Source organism: Triturus cristatus, chromosome 3_1, assembly GCF_964204655.1.
Source record: "Triturus cristatus chromosome 3_1, aTriCri1.1, whole genome shotgun sequence".
Lineage (NCBI taxonomy): Eukaryota > Metazoa > Chordata > Amphibia > Caudata > Salamandridae > Triturus > Triturus cristatus.
In genome coordinates, this window is record NC_140583.1 from 1,032,885,163 (window position 1) to 1,032,900,609 (window position 15,447).

The following is a 15,447-nucleotide window of genomic DNA, read 5'->3' on the forward strand; positions in this document are numbered from 1 at the left end:
TCAAGACAAACAGGTCCAGTCTTCCTTCTTCAGACAACAGTGCAGTCCCTCTTCTGAATATTCAACAGGATGAGGAGCTGTACACATAATTATGAGAACGCCGGTAAATACGATATCAGTGACCGCCATGCTCTATGTACATATATTAAAAAAATCATATCATTGCTGTTGAATCCACTTGTGATGACCTCCCCATCAACTCGAGTCAGAGATACGTGGTCAGACCCAAACCCAAGCTTGGCGATTGATAGGTCACCGGTGTAGTTACACTTAGCCCAAAGACAAACGTGTGAACAGGGAAAACCCAGATAGGACCCATAGATAGGCAGCTACACCACAAAAGGTCTGAGCAGATTCGCCCCAATTAAACACGTTTGGCCAAAGGCGCATGTTCCCAAAATACCACAAATTAACATGCCACATGTAGTTAGGAACACTCAGCCAATCTGAAGACAGCATACACACTACTTGCAGTGATCACACGCTCTCAATGTCGGACATCTGGACCCTTACACACTGGCCCACATTAGGTTGCTCCAAAATCGAAAGCCACCTGTACCCCCTTATCATATGGTTAAATGTATGGTCACGACTGGGCCCGGATTTAGGTGCTCTACAAGAATGTGTAACGGGTTAATTGTACTTCGAGAACTGTATATAATGCCATCCAAAACCTCTGTACCTTGAGATAGCCTTCAGACACAACTCTGTTGCTGCTCTGCCAGCCGTTGGGTTTAATTAAACCAACTTGTTCCTGTTTTGCCAACCGCCTCTTGTCTTTTCCTCTTTTCAAGGTAAATTCATATTCGAGCAACATGACCCTGGCAGGAAAGCTCCTTTTGGTTAGGCAGAAAACTGCCAACTTTCTAAAAGTAAAAAATTAAAATGTTCCTAGAGGAATTATTTACACATCATTTCAATAGTTAGACTGGTCATAAGAATGATCAGATTTTATCCCATCAATCAGTCACTCATGTATTCGTAAACACAGGCGTATTGTTGTTCAGAAAATATACTATTCTTATAAATCTATTGTTATATGACTGCAACAGTTTTTACACATACATTTTGAACACGCAGGTGGTGAAAAAGCATTGTATACAGCAATATATACACAGCAGTACAACAATATATCAACAGTGGCGCCGCCACAAAATCCCTCTAAAATGAATTGTATGTATTAATTGCAGGAAAATCAGGAAGCGCACCATCCTCTTAACAAAATAGAAAGATAACTCCATAGTCGCAGTAGTTTAATACTGATCTTTCAACTCGGTTGAGAAGGCCTGGAACCCCTCAGGTTGTGATTAATGATGTTAAAGAGGATAATGTGTCAACGTTTCAGTCTCAGGTGGCCACAAAGGTTCACGAGACCATCCTCAGGACTCACTGCTGGGAATGAATCAATCCTGCAGACACTTGTCTTCAAAGCATATCTTGTCCACATAAAGGCAAAATTCCTTAACCAATGGGTAAATCATGCCAAGCAACTTTAGACTTGGATGTTCTATCAGTACTCCGTACAGGACGGTCCCGAACATACCCAGTTCCTTGGGGAAAGATTGGGTTGCCCTGTGGTATAAAAAAAACTTTCTAAATGTAGCATTTTCAGAATAGTAACTTACAATCTGACTTTATCATTGAATAATAATTTAAGTTATAATTTATTTGAGTGGAAGAAATATTTCTCTATTTGTTCCCAAACTGAAGTTATCACTAATTAAGTGTAATAGGGTAAGCCACTGTTAGCCTATGAAGGAGATAGTCTTACAGCAGTGGAAAACTACTTTAGGAGTTTTTCCATGCTAGGACATATAAGCATTAAAAACACATTTCCAACCTTGTATACACCATGCACCCTGCCCTATGAAGCTTTAGGGCCCACCTTAGGGGTGACATACAAGTATTAAAAAGAAAGGTTTATGCTTGGTAAAGGGTTGATATTGCCAGGTTGAAATTACAGTTTAAATTGCACTAGAGGCTGCAATGGGATGCATGAGACATGCTTTAAAGTGTAACTTTAGTGGGTGCCCAATGGGTGCTGCAGCCCACTAGTAGTATTTAATTTACAGGCCCTGGGTACATGTAGTACCATTGACTAAGGACTTATGAGTAAATCAAATGTACCAATTAGGTGTAGGTCAATTTTTCCATGTTAATGCGAGGCAGCACAAGTATTTTACCATTGGTTAGCAGAGGTAAAGTACACAGAGTCCTATTCGCCAACAAAAATGGGTTCAGCAAAGGAAAGAAAAAATCTAGGATGGCCATACAGAGACAACCAGGTAAAATACATTGACTCCACCCTAGCCTGGCTGGCCATTTATACAGTCTGTGGCAGAGGAGAACGAGTGGCTCTGTGGGTCAAGCAGCTCTTATTCACTTGAGTCTTGCTCCTTGATGTCTTTCTTGTGCCCAGACAGAAGTCCAACAGGCAAACATGATATCAGACCATAGGTGAGTTAGACAAGGTCTAGCTCAAGGTCTCCTTAGCACTGTCCAGTGCAGTTGCTAACTGGTGTTGCTAGATAATGAGCATTTCACACTTCTAGGGATTAGTAGTAGGTTGGCTCACAAAGCACTTTCTCAACCTTCAGGAAGACCTCTCACTCTCAGATACCTCCATGGAACAGCACTCACTAAAGGCACACTCAGCTGACCTGGACCTCACCCAACATCGTACGTGGTGCAGGTCCAACCAAGGCAACACTGCCCATCGCATCTCGCCACCTCCTCAGCAAATTCACTGTCCTCAAGCAGCACCTTCTTCATGCAAATGCACATTCAATGCCCTTCTACAGTGGGTAGTCATATCCTTCCTTCAAGACAGGCTCCAAGGTAGCTTCTTCTGCTGCCAGGCTTAGAACATTTGCAGGTTCTGGCCACGAATCAGGCAAGGTTAGTTGGCAGTGAAGACACCAACCCTGAAGCACAAGATTTACTTAGTTGCCTCTGGTGTGTAAATGGTTAATTCTGGTAGAGAAATATCAGCACCCTGGCTAGAAGTCCCTGCACAATCTTTATAGGTAAGTGGAAGTCAATAGTTTTGTATTTCAGGCCTGAGAGTGCTTCTGGGAAGTACTGCCCTTTTGCTCTTTCCGCTCTACTGATGTAGCAAATTTCTTTGTCATGAAGTGTCAGCAGGAAGGCAGGATGGCCCATGCTCCAAATGTGCATCCTACATGCACAAAGCAAAAAACACATACAAAATACATGTCACATATAGGTGTGTAAAGTACTCTGTTGCAGAGGAATGGTAGACAACTTCAAAAGTAGACTCAGCACAGGCAGGTTAAAAGGCCTGTTGTGTCATGATACACTATAACTACCACCACTGCCAGTCATCTAGCCCAGCAAGCTGATGGTTATCACGCTCAGTATAGAAGGTGCACTAGATCGGAGAGCCCCACTCTGGGTCTCAAACTAAAACAAAAAACACCATTCTTGAGGATCATGTGTGATGAGACATGGCTGAAAGAGCAGTAGCTTGCTATGATGAAAAGGAGGCTGGAGAGCATGTGCTTCAGAGCCATCTAAGGGACATTTGGCTGTCCAAACAACGCCCCAGTGACCGGAGCATCTTTAGTCAGTCAGGTTTGTTGAATGCCTGTTTAGATCTAAGCATATAAGGCATTTGTTTTTTTTTCATAATGGATTTTAAAAATACTGTAATGCAAACACAAAATAATTGACTGGCTCCGGTCACACCCGAACAGAATTATGCTTGAGCTGGCAGGGTATGCCCAGATGTGCGTCCCTTGCTCACTTTGTCACAAGATTTAAGCTAGCCTGGCTGATGACGGCCGATTAGCCACAAACCGGTCCCAGGATGCTTGTTTCCGGTCCAGGGAAGACATGGCTTGGCAGTTCGGGTTGGACTGTTCCCATGAGGCACAGGGTCAGACTGATTTGCATATGGCCATGTCTGAACTGGGGTGGCAGAGTGAGCTAAAGAATGATGATGGATTAAACCCAGATCGGTTGACTGGGGGTGAGTGCTTGCAATGTTCAACAGCCCGTCCATCATCCCCTTTGGTTTTGATTTGTGCGCCCTAAGTTGGCAGGGTATGCCCAGACGTGGGTCCCTTGCTCACTTTGGCCCTGGATTCAAGCTAGCCTGGCTGATGACGGCTGATTAGCCAGAAACCGGTCCCAGGATGCTTGTTTCCGGTCCAGGGAAGACATGGCTTGGCAGTTCGGGCTGGACTGTTCCCATGAGGCACAAGGTCAGACTGATTTGCATATGGCCATGTCTGAACTGGGGTGGCGGAGTGAGCTAAAGAATGATGATGGATTAAACCCAGATCAGTTGACTGGGGGTGAGTGCTTGCAATGTTCAACACTCCGTCCATCATCCCCTTTGGTTTTGAGCTGTATTAAAGCAATTTGATTATTATCAGCATTCTTGAATTCCAGACAGTGTAAGTTTCTCCAAAACCTTACAAAGATTTGCAAATGGTTGTGGCAATACAGTCGAACAGTTGCTGGGTCTAATCTGAGGTGGCATGGTGGGCAAAAGAACAATGTGTTGCAATGCTACCCTGAGTGAGTTCCAGTGGTTATACTATTTGCATCCATTTAATTATCTTTTGCGTTTGATGTAATGCCCTGCGTGGCCAATTGTATGCCCAGCCAAGGGTCCGGTGCTTGTTGTGCCATAGGAATCAACCTGCATTGAATTGAAGATGCCCAACTAGGCTGAAACCAGTTTTGGTTTTCTTGTGTTCATTATCAGAGTGGGCCTGGTTTGGCAGTTCATACTTGACTGCTCCTGTTGGAGGAGGGCAGGGCCTGCTGTAAGTTTGATAGAGTCTAATCTGAGGTGGCATTTCAGGCCAAAGAATGAGGGGTTTAAATGCTTCCTGAGTGATTACCAATGGTTTGACTATCAGCAAGCATTCCTCCCATCACCTTTTATGTTTTTAAGCGTGGTTCTTCCCAAGTTTTGAGTGACCAATGTGTGAGATATGATATTGTGAATTAGATCCTAAATCTCAGCAGAATTACTTTGAGTCACAAGAATTCCACTCGGCACTGTTAGTCTGACAAACTATAAAAATGGATAAAATGCTGTTACCATGAAACCTCATAAGGAGGGGAGCCATGTTTTCTGCATCCTCAGTTCCGGGACCCACAGGAGTATTTTTAGGTCTGGGATTTGACAGTACAGCTGTGAAACAGACCTACTCCTAACAACATGCATGGAGTAGACTTTTGATCTGCCCCTCCAGCCACTGTCTTTCTTTGATCAGCCTGGTTCAGCCTTTGGCTTGAGCCTTTGTCAGTCATGTTTGGCTCAGCCCACTGGAGTCTTTATCTTTGATTGAATACCATTGACTGTTTGGCTGTATCCTTTCGCCTCCACTAAGGAGCTTGCACCGACCAGCTAGAGGGACTTATTTACAGTTATAGCCCTCTGTTTCCACTTCTGCTGGCTCCCTCCTGTGAGTCTTGCTTCAATGTGCTAATGCTCCCTGTGTTAACAAATTACACCCAGACATGTTGACTTTACCAATACTTATTCTCATTTAGGAGCCTGGTAATTATCATAGTAAGCTTGGTAAAAGGTCTGATTTTTCTTTTTTTATTAGGTTCTTGCAATCTGATCCTGAGAAAGAATGTTTAAAGCAACAGGCAAAATTAGACAATATTCATTAGGGGGTATCCATTTTCTTTTTGTAGCCCACTTGTTGCGGTCTGGCACACCTACAGTGGCATTTATGGTGTCCCTGTAAGGAAGGTGCATAAAACGATCCTGGGATATGAAGTATGCTAATGCAGCTTGTCTGGTGCCTTTATTAAACCAACAGTCACCTGATGATTTGACAGTTACTTTTCCCCTCTTTAGAATCTGCAGATCCTGGTACTGAGAGACACTAGAGTACAGCTATCATCCTTTTGGTAGTCTCAGCTCCAATGTAGCCAGGATCATACTTTGAAATCAGGTGCAATCTAGGACGGTCGTTTAATGCATTTTTCAAACTTCAACTTGGGGGAGATTTACTATGATTTTACTCCGTTGTGACACAAATCAGCACAAAATCTTATCTCCAATTTATTTTCCAGCGCAAAACTTCCCTAGTGCTGGAAATAACATGAAACTAAAGAAAAGTAGCTCATAGTGTTGCTTTGTATTACTTAGTGCCAAGGGGGTGTACCTTGGGTGGTGCATGGGTGTTACCCTGCAACCACCCAAGGTTTCTAACGCTAAACCCAATTTACTAGAATTAGTAGACAGGGTTTGGCGCCAGAAAACTGTGCCCTTTTAAAGTAGGCACAAGTATGGAGAAATGCTTTCATTTTGCTTCCTTTTCTGACTTTGTAAGTGTGCTGCACTCTACGGCACACATACAAAGTCATAAAAGGGTTGAAGTCAGCATATGCATGGTATTTTTTACAGTAAGTGTATCCTTTTAGTACAAAACCTATGCTAGACTCACAAAGACACCCTTGCATCATGGCGCAAAGGTTTCTCCGTGGTGCACAGCAGCTGATTTCAGTGCCACGCTAGGGAGAGGAGAGGAGAGAACCCTATTTCAATAAATTTGGCGATCTCCTGCTCTCTCCTTCTCACCCAGCACAGCATTTACGGCTGCTGCAATGCACTGCGTAAGAACTTAGTAAATTTGGCATTAGTGAATTAGCCATTTTTTTGCCACAGTATTGCATCATAGGCCTACATGGTAGAACTTTAAAGGGACGTACGTGGTCTTTCGTGACACTGGGTGGGAGATATCAGCAAGTTTCTTAGAATACAAGATTGTTCCCTTTCAAAATAAAATATTTTAAAAAATCACCTTTTTAATTAGAATTAAAAATCTGTTTTCCCAAAGGCATGTGGTGAACACTGTGTTATCAGGGCTGTCCAATTTGGAGTGGCCTTTCCACCACGCCTTTCGGATTTATTCTTGTCTGGGTCTGCCATTTAAGCATGGCAATCCTGGGCAGGAAAATTGGAAAAATGTTCCTCGATGGGATAAAACCTCCAGCAGATATAGGAAATCATCTTTCCCTTCCTAGAATTCCAGACGCCACAGATTAGCACAGACTGCAGCAACTGCGGAGCAGAGCGGAGCGGGAGGACGCGGAGCAGGAGGACGCGAGCGGGAAGATGCCGAAGAGGACGCCAAAATTTGCTCACAGCTTTAGCCTTGGTCCGGTCTTGGCTCCCCTGCATCCCAGCTCCCCTGTTCCCCACTCCAGGCTCCATACGCCGTACGCCGTACCAGAGCTTCCTATTGCCATTGGTATTCTGACCTGACCCGAGCTGTGTTGGGCTCCGACTCGGCTTCCTGATTGCTTGGTTTCGGGCTCACGGCTCGCACCCCCTCCCGCCGCTTGCTGCCTGCTGAGGCGGCCTAGTATCCCCCAGCCTAGCACCCCCGTACTCCCAGAGCACACAGGGGTGGTGCAGGCTGGTGGCAGGCTGGACTTGCGGGACGTGCGGGACTGCTCTCCCTTGCTCTCCCTTGCCTCTGCTACACATGGTGGAAGTGGCAGAGGTAGCCTAACAACAACAACCTACAGAGTGATCCGTACCCGCCACTTGCTGTGCTGTGCTGCCAGCTATGTTGTCGGCTTCCTCTAGCGCCTCTAACTCCGTTGCCACGTGTTGTGGCCCCTCTGACACCGTTCGCCATGTGCCTCCACCATCCACCATCCTTGTGGGGCAGCGGTGGTGGATTCTTCCCACGGACGTCGTGGTCTGTTGGTGGTCTGTTGGTGTGACCACACTGACCATACTGAAGGCCGCGGAGGCGGGAGATTTCAGACCTAGCTGGCCCGCGGCTCATGGTATCACCATCTCACGGAGGTACGACGTAGCGCTGTGAGGAGCCACAGCGTGCCGCAGGGAGCCACAGTGAGTCGCAGCCTGCTGCCGGGAGCGCAGTGAGGTTGGAAAAGAGAGGAGCGTGTTTAGCAGCAGGTACCCCCCAGCGGCAGGAACCCCCCAGGGGGGCCCCCCAAGGCACGTGGAGAAGTGTAAGGTGGAGCACCGGCTGAGTTTGCGTCTCCTGTGCCTTCTGTCCCCTCTCTCCTCCCTGCCCTCTCTCGTTGCCCCCTTCCTCTCTGACTACTTCATCAAGGCCCGGCAGCCGGCCTGGGACACCAGCAGTCACTCTCACCTTTAACAGCACAGCTTTCACCAGCTTTATTATTGAAACTAGTGATAATCAAACACTTGCATTTTACCTGTACATCATCTGTACAGTACCTATATCCAACTCGTATTCAATTCACATCACGTGGTACAACAGACTCGGACCACAGAGCCAATTCAGCCATGAGGTCGGGCCGAGTAAGGAAGACTCCTTTAAAGTCAAAATCCAAACAAAAAAAAGGTAACGCGAAACCGTTAAGTGGCCCAGAACTGGGGCCAGCATCTGTTAAAATAAGTACAGAAAGCAACCAAGTCATGTTCAACACCAGCATCTGTTCTGGCACAAATCCCCCCACCAATGGCGATGACGCCAGCGTGGTGCCAAGAACCGGAGAAACAACTTCTCATCAATTAGTCGTCCCGACGCAGTTACCTGGAACTCAAAGGGTTAGAGACCTCATAAGCATTGACGGCGCATCTCAAAGGAAAAAACCCTTCACTTCCAACCCAAAATGTACACAAAATTCTTGTGTTTGAAAGATCCCGGAACAGCAATTTATTCAAAAAGTGAGAATGTAAAAGGGTTGCAATCACCACTACAGCCAGAGAAGTTCGGACTAACTCATCAGCTAAGTCACCAGTCTCTCACCACATCCTCTGAAACCCAACTCCACCACCAAGGTAAGAACCAAGTTAAAATCCATCAAAGGAATACGCCTACGGTGGACAACCAGGTTCCATCAAAAAACACCGCCGACATCTCGTCCGCTGAAAGTGACTCTGAAGAGACAATGGGGCAAGAGTTGAAACTAATGCTCTAGGGGGCATGAGAGACCCTCTGGGTCACTCCTTGACTCCAGACCAGCCTGCTGATCAACTGGGAACGGTCCCCCCGCCACTTTCAAAAAAACAGCTCCCCATTTCAGCAGCAAGAATTTCAACCAAGTGCACTAGGTGCACCAGTAGACCCGGCGGTCTCAAACAGCCCCCCGGCCAGTAAACCACCAGAACATTACACGATGTCTCCTTATGAAGACTCCCACGCATCAAGTCCGGACTTGTCTTTTCTGGCCTCTCAGGAATGAGAGGAGCTCGTCGCTTCCTATAATTTAAAACCTGCTCAAAATCACACGTCTCCTGAACCAATTAATACACCATTGCAGGAAAGATGCAATTTCAGCAATATTACGCCCACTGAATCTATTTGGGCGGCAATCTAAACTCAATGCAATACTCAACCACAGCTTGCAATACCAATCGCACAAAATGGACTTACAGCTTACGGTTCTTCAAACTCTAGCCGACTTTATGTCAGGGATCGATACAAATTTATCAGAGCTTAACAGCCTAATTAAGCGCGGACAAGAAGCATTACATGGAAGCCAAACCATTCATCTTGAATGTACTTGTGCACCAATAATTGACAAGCTGATAACATTACCAACCATGTTAGGGATTCTTCTATCAGACATTAAAGGCAGTGCTCCAACGTCCCTTAAATCTTGAGATGGTCAGCACAAGTCAGGGACCGCTCTGTCCGAACCCCAAAAAATTGATCCAACATCAACTACCGTATTCAACACTCTTGTAGATAGTGATGCAACGCCAATAATGGCCCCAATACAAACGACTCCTTCCCCAAAAAATCCCACACCTCGTAAAATTCGTAACAAACAAAAAAGGAAGGGGCGTAATAAGAAGCCATTAGCTTTTGCTCGAAGCGCTTCGAGCAAACCACCCGTTATTGTGGTTGAACCAGATTCCAATGTTGAAGAATCTAAACCCGGTCCCTCCTCCACCTTGCCTGGCAGGTCGGATCACTCCATTGCAGGGCCGCCCACAACCATGGCTGTCAGTCTGGGGCCACCATTGAGATCAGCAAGACGGAACACCCCAAAAGGGAATGAGAGGCAGCAGTCTACATTATCAGCAAAAGACCCAGCAACTCCAAAACACATCAAGGAAGATCAAACCTTGTGGTCATCATCCAATGAAGTCAATCTGTCAAAAAACGAAGATCGACAACAACAGTCGGCGGGGGGCTCTGCAAAAAATAGCTGCTCCCCCGGCAACATCAAGCCTCTATCTGTCCTCTCGCCAATCTCTCGTACTTCTGTCAATATATGAGCAGGACACAACAACCTTCTGCAATTAAGGCCTCATTCACAGTATGAAACCCCAATCTACAGAATTAAGGAAAGCACAACTGAAGAATTGGTCAGCATCACCCTCATTCCTGAATATGAATCGCGGGGAAGAGATGATATATTAAACAGAGGGAACATTTTACAACTCTTAAACTCCATCCCGAGCCTGGGAAATATAAATTCATCTGACTTATTTTCCATAGAATTCCTACCAAATAATAATCGTCTCTGGCCCGAGATGACAAGGACTAGATGGGGCTCCAGTGAAATTGCGAATAAAATCAAGGGAGAAGAAAGCACGCTCAAGCATTGGGGTATTAAACTGGCACCCGAACCGAAATCCCCTTATCCAACTTCATTTTTAAAAGCTCGGAGCAATGCCCCGGACAAAATCACCACCTCAGTATTAAGAGGGGCAAGAAGCAGAACTCCCGGTGAATTAATTGCTTGTATAAAGGGTTCCAATCTAAGCAGAAGCTCATGGTCATTAATTCCAATCTTGAAACCGGGACCACAGGCTCGGTCGCAAATAACAAGCACAATCATAACAGAACGACCAAATTGACAAGAGAGCGACACCCCACAGACAGCTCCATCAGAGGAAGGAAAAATTAAACTCTGCATCTGGAACATCAACTGCTTGGCAGCCAAATTGGTCGATTACGAGGTAGTTAATTATTTGAAAATATTTGACTTAATACTCTTCCAGGAAACCTGGGAAGATAATTCCCAGGAATTCCAAGGGTGTACCTCCTACTTCGTCCCAGCAACAAAGGAGTCTAACTTTGGTCGCCGTTCAGGGGGACTAATGATGTTGGCCTCAATAACCACAATGGGTTCAATACAGTCCATAGAGGCGAAAATTACACCACCTAATGCAGTACTCGCATTACAGATAAAGCTTAATTTCAACAATATGTCACAAGAAGTTATAATAATTAACACCTACGTGCATCCCAAACAAAAACAAAAAGCCGTAAAGGAGCTGTCAAATGAAATAAAACGGATTATGGATGAGCAAAACACCGACCACATACTCGCTGCTGGCGATTTCAATCTACACCTTTTAAGGTCAAGCCAAGATGATGGCCCTGTACACGAACTCACAGCATTATGGGGGATACCGAATCAGGGCCGAGCAACTATTAACAAACCGACAAGATGGGCCAAATATCTGTTACAGGAATTAGAACATTTAAATTTAAGAGCACTGAACGGCTGCTTTTTAAAGGATAATCCACCAGTTGCTACATTTCACTCCTCAAAAACTTCCTCTAATCTAAACTTCACGTTTGTAACACTAGCCATGTTCAATAAAATAGCAACTTTCAAAATAGGCGACAAGGCTCAGAGTGATCACCTACCTCCGGAAGTGCTGCTGAATGCGAGCATGGCAGATATACTAGATGTTTGGAATCCGATTGCAACTGAAGAAGATTCCAATCTAAAGCGCATAAGGTGCAATGCTAACAATATTGAAACTCTATCAGCCTCTGCTAAAGTTCTATTTGAGAGAGAAAAAGAAACTGTTGTCCCAACTGTAACTGCGTGGGAAAACGTTATCAAGATCCTCAGCGGAAAATTTGCGACCAGGACTGGGACCAAACCAAGACAATCGGAAGACGTCTCAACAAAAGCAAAATCCAGCCCGGAATCTAAGCGCCTCAAATGCACTATAAATCAAACTCTACGACAACTGCGAGAAACACCAGGAAATTTAGAGCTGCAGTCAACCCTACGACAAATGAAGGCACTACTGAAAAGGAGGAAGTGGAGGAAATAAGACTAAAGAATGATGAAATATGGGCTAAGCTACTGTATGACGCCAAGCAACACAACAGCTCTAAGTTCTGGCAAACAATCCATAAGTTAGAGCGACCGAACCACCCAGGAATTAGCTCCAATATAACAGAGGCTGACTCGGTAGATTACTTTCCGCCCATTTTAACAACAATAGGCAAAAGGGTGGGCAACCAAACAAGGGAGCGGGCACTGCCCTACCGGACACCGAATCCCCCAATACGGGGAAAGTGACACAAAACTGCACAATCAAAGATCACCTGGCCAACAGCACCAATTCCCAAATGCAACAGGGGAGCCTCTTGGCTGCTAATTTAGACTCAACAGACCCTACTGAAAAGGAAGGATACGCACCCACGGAAAAACAGATAAAAGGTCTGATAGCCAGGGGTAGAGCCATGGGAGCACCCGGGCCAAACGGGATACCACCGATGCTGTACAAACACAACGCCGACTTTTGGAGTAAGGCTCTATTACCAGTCTTCAAGGGCTTAAACTCCGCAGTCACCATTCCGGAATCCTGGAAAGGATCTATCATTAGTCCAATTTTCAAACAAGGCAATAGAAATGATCCAAACAACTACCGACTGATTGCCCTTCTTGACGTAGATGCCAAATACTAGGCAGGCACTATCTTGGATGAGTTAACCTCCTGGGCCTCAGAAAATTCCATTATTCCCATCAATCAAACCGGGTTTTGCAGCAGCTAAGGAACAACAACAAATATCCTGGCTCTCACGTTGTTAATGGATGCAGCCAAGGAACTCAAAATGCCTCTCTTGCTTTGTTTTATTGACTACACAGCTGCCTTCGACCATGTCGACTGTGCCAAACTCTGGGGAAAACTGGAAAGTTGGGGTATACCAAACTAACTCTTGGATCGGCTAAAACAGCTGCACACAGATACATGAATCAGGATTAAAGTAGGCACCAGGACACATATCTCAAAACGAATCATGACCTCGAAAGGCCTCAAGCAGGGGTGTGTCCTTGCCCCGCTTCTTTTCAATCTCTTTTTAGCTGATCTGCCTGGGAAACTGTACAACTGTGTATCCCATGCTCCAAAACTGGGAAACAAGCTTTTGTCTAACTTGCTATATGCTGATGACCTGGTTTTAATCAGTCAGATACCAATTGGTCTTCAGCACCTATTAAATACGACAAGCAGGTTCTCTAACCGGAATGCCCTCAAATTAAATCTCAAGAAAACCAAAATGATGGCGGTTAACTACCACAAAAAGAGGAACAATACCTGATTCCTAGATGGCCATCGTCTGGATCAAGTACAGAGTTATAAATATCTGGGAATAATAATGGATCACAAAAGTTCATTCAAACTTCAGCTAGAGTCCATGCGGAGAAAGGGGACTACAACGTATTTAGCACTGAAGTCACTGAAGAGACGGTTCCCCGACCTCACACTTGATCCCTTTCTACAGGTACTGAGAGCCAAACTGTTGCCGACACTGACATACGGGAGTGAGGCTCTTAAAGGCAAATACGCAGCAGTTCTTGACGTCGTAATAGCCAACTCCTATAGAGCAATCTTCCAAAATATGTCTCTCCGCCTCAAATACGGCTGGAATTTGGAGTCCAAAGACAAACAGTGGAAAGAAGGAGTGCTTATGTTAAGAGCTGGCATAAAATCCGAAGTGCTGACGTAGGATCTCTAAATTCCCACCTCTAGAATGCCTTACTTCATCAAGAAAAATGTCCAGCTAGGGATTATTTGTTCGACTCTAATGAGACATTGAGTCTGTCTGAACTCTGGGCCGCCCCAACAGATCATCTTTCCTTCAAAACAGCAGTGAAAAAAACAACATCTATGTTATCTGTTTTAGAAGAAAAGCAACTCTTACTAACAAGGCACATGGCTGGATAGTGCTCAGTGGCTACGCAAGGCCAAAACCCCCAGCCTACTTGAGTACAGGAATCAAGATAAGAACGAAGGAAAACTTCCTAAGGTTGCGTTTGGGGGTAATTGCGATTAAACCCCATCTTCCACCATGGGAAAGGAAAGGAGGCATTCCGACCTGTAGTCTATGTGGAAGCTGGAAGGAAGACATCATTCACATAATTTGCAACTGTCCCAATCTAAAGGATATAATATGCACCTTGTTACGTCCCATTTTCAGGTTCTACGGCATCCGGTCCTGTAGGCAGGCAGTGAAGCTTTGCTTCAACCCCATTGACGTCCAGCTTAACTGTCGGCTAACAAAATTCTTCGAGACGGTAACAAAGAGACTTAAAACCCTGTCGTTATCTGAAACATGTTAAAAGCTTATCCTGTCTAAAATTAACTTTATATCTTATTTTAGTTGCACCCGCAATTACCAAGCCTCTATTTGAACAATGGACCTGGTTAAGCTGTGTTATCCGGTTTGGGAATTAATGGTTGTCATTGTCAGTTTAGTACTACCTGAGATATAAGAACCTATAAGAACTGCTTTTAAATCATATAATTGTATAAATTGAGAATATTTTATTAATGATCCTTAATGTCGATTTTAAATGTAATAATCTGTGTACAATGGGAATTTTGATTGCTACGCATTTGCAAAGATTTAAATTAATCAAGCAAAATAAACATTATCTTATCTTATCCTTTTGTGAGAAAAGATCCCACTTTCGGGACTGACCTGTAAGAATAAAGAAATTTTAACTAAGCCCTCATGACACCATGGGAACAGCTAGCACTGTTTTTCGGTCTCTCACTAGATGAAAGCCTCTTGTGGGCCATACCAAAAACCTACAACAGGCTTAGAGCCCATCAATTACTTACTATTGATTGGATTTATTGTTACTCATTTGCTTATTTCTTAGATTAGATAGATTACTCTGGTCTTCTTGCATATGTCCCTAACCTGGAGCATAACTTCTTTATCTTTATCATCCTTTTGATTACTCACTTGTATCCTTCCATTGCTTACACTTAGGGGGCTGATTTTTTATTTTACATTCAGTAACCCATGTAAGTGTAAGGGTTTTCTCTCTCTCACACTTGTGTGCAGCTTCCCTTCCAAAGACCTACTTCGCCAACTTATGTGCTCCATGTTGCTCCCTCATCCCTCCTCCCAAGCTCGTCCAATGCTCTCCCAACCCCTCCCTTGCCTTTTTAGTATTGTTTTGTGCCTTTCCCTGCCCAGCCTTAAGCGCCTCTATAGCTCCCTTGTTCTCGCCCACTCCCAGTGCCTTTCACCCACATAGTCCTCCGTTGCTTCCCAAATCCCCCAAGGTACATAACATTTTTTTAATCACTTTTATTTAAATTTTATTTTTGATGGCGTGATAGCTGCCATTTGCTTCTAGGTCGCTCACTAGTACAAAAAAGCAAATTTGCACTATTAGAATTACTTGGTTTTTTTAATTGATCCACATGGTATCCACCATCTTGGATCC

At 44.7% G+C, this 15,447-nt stretch overlaps 1 protein-coding gene across 1 annotated transcript in view; it reads right to left on the reverse strand.

The window, feature by feature from the left end:
- LOC146861449 (NXPE family member 4-like) overlaps positions 1–15,447 on the reverse strand; it is a 352,813-nt gene that overhangs the window by 136,713 nt on the left and 200,653 nt on the right. The window lies entirely within an intron of this gene.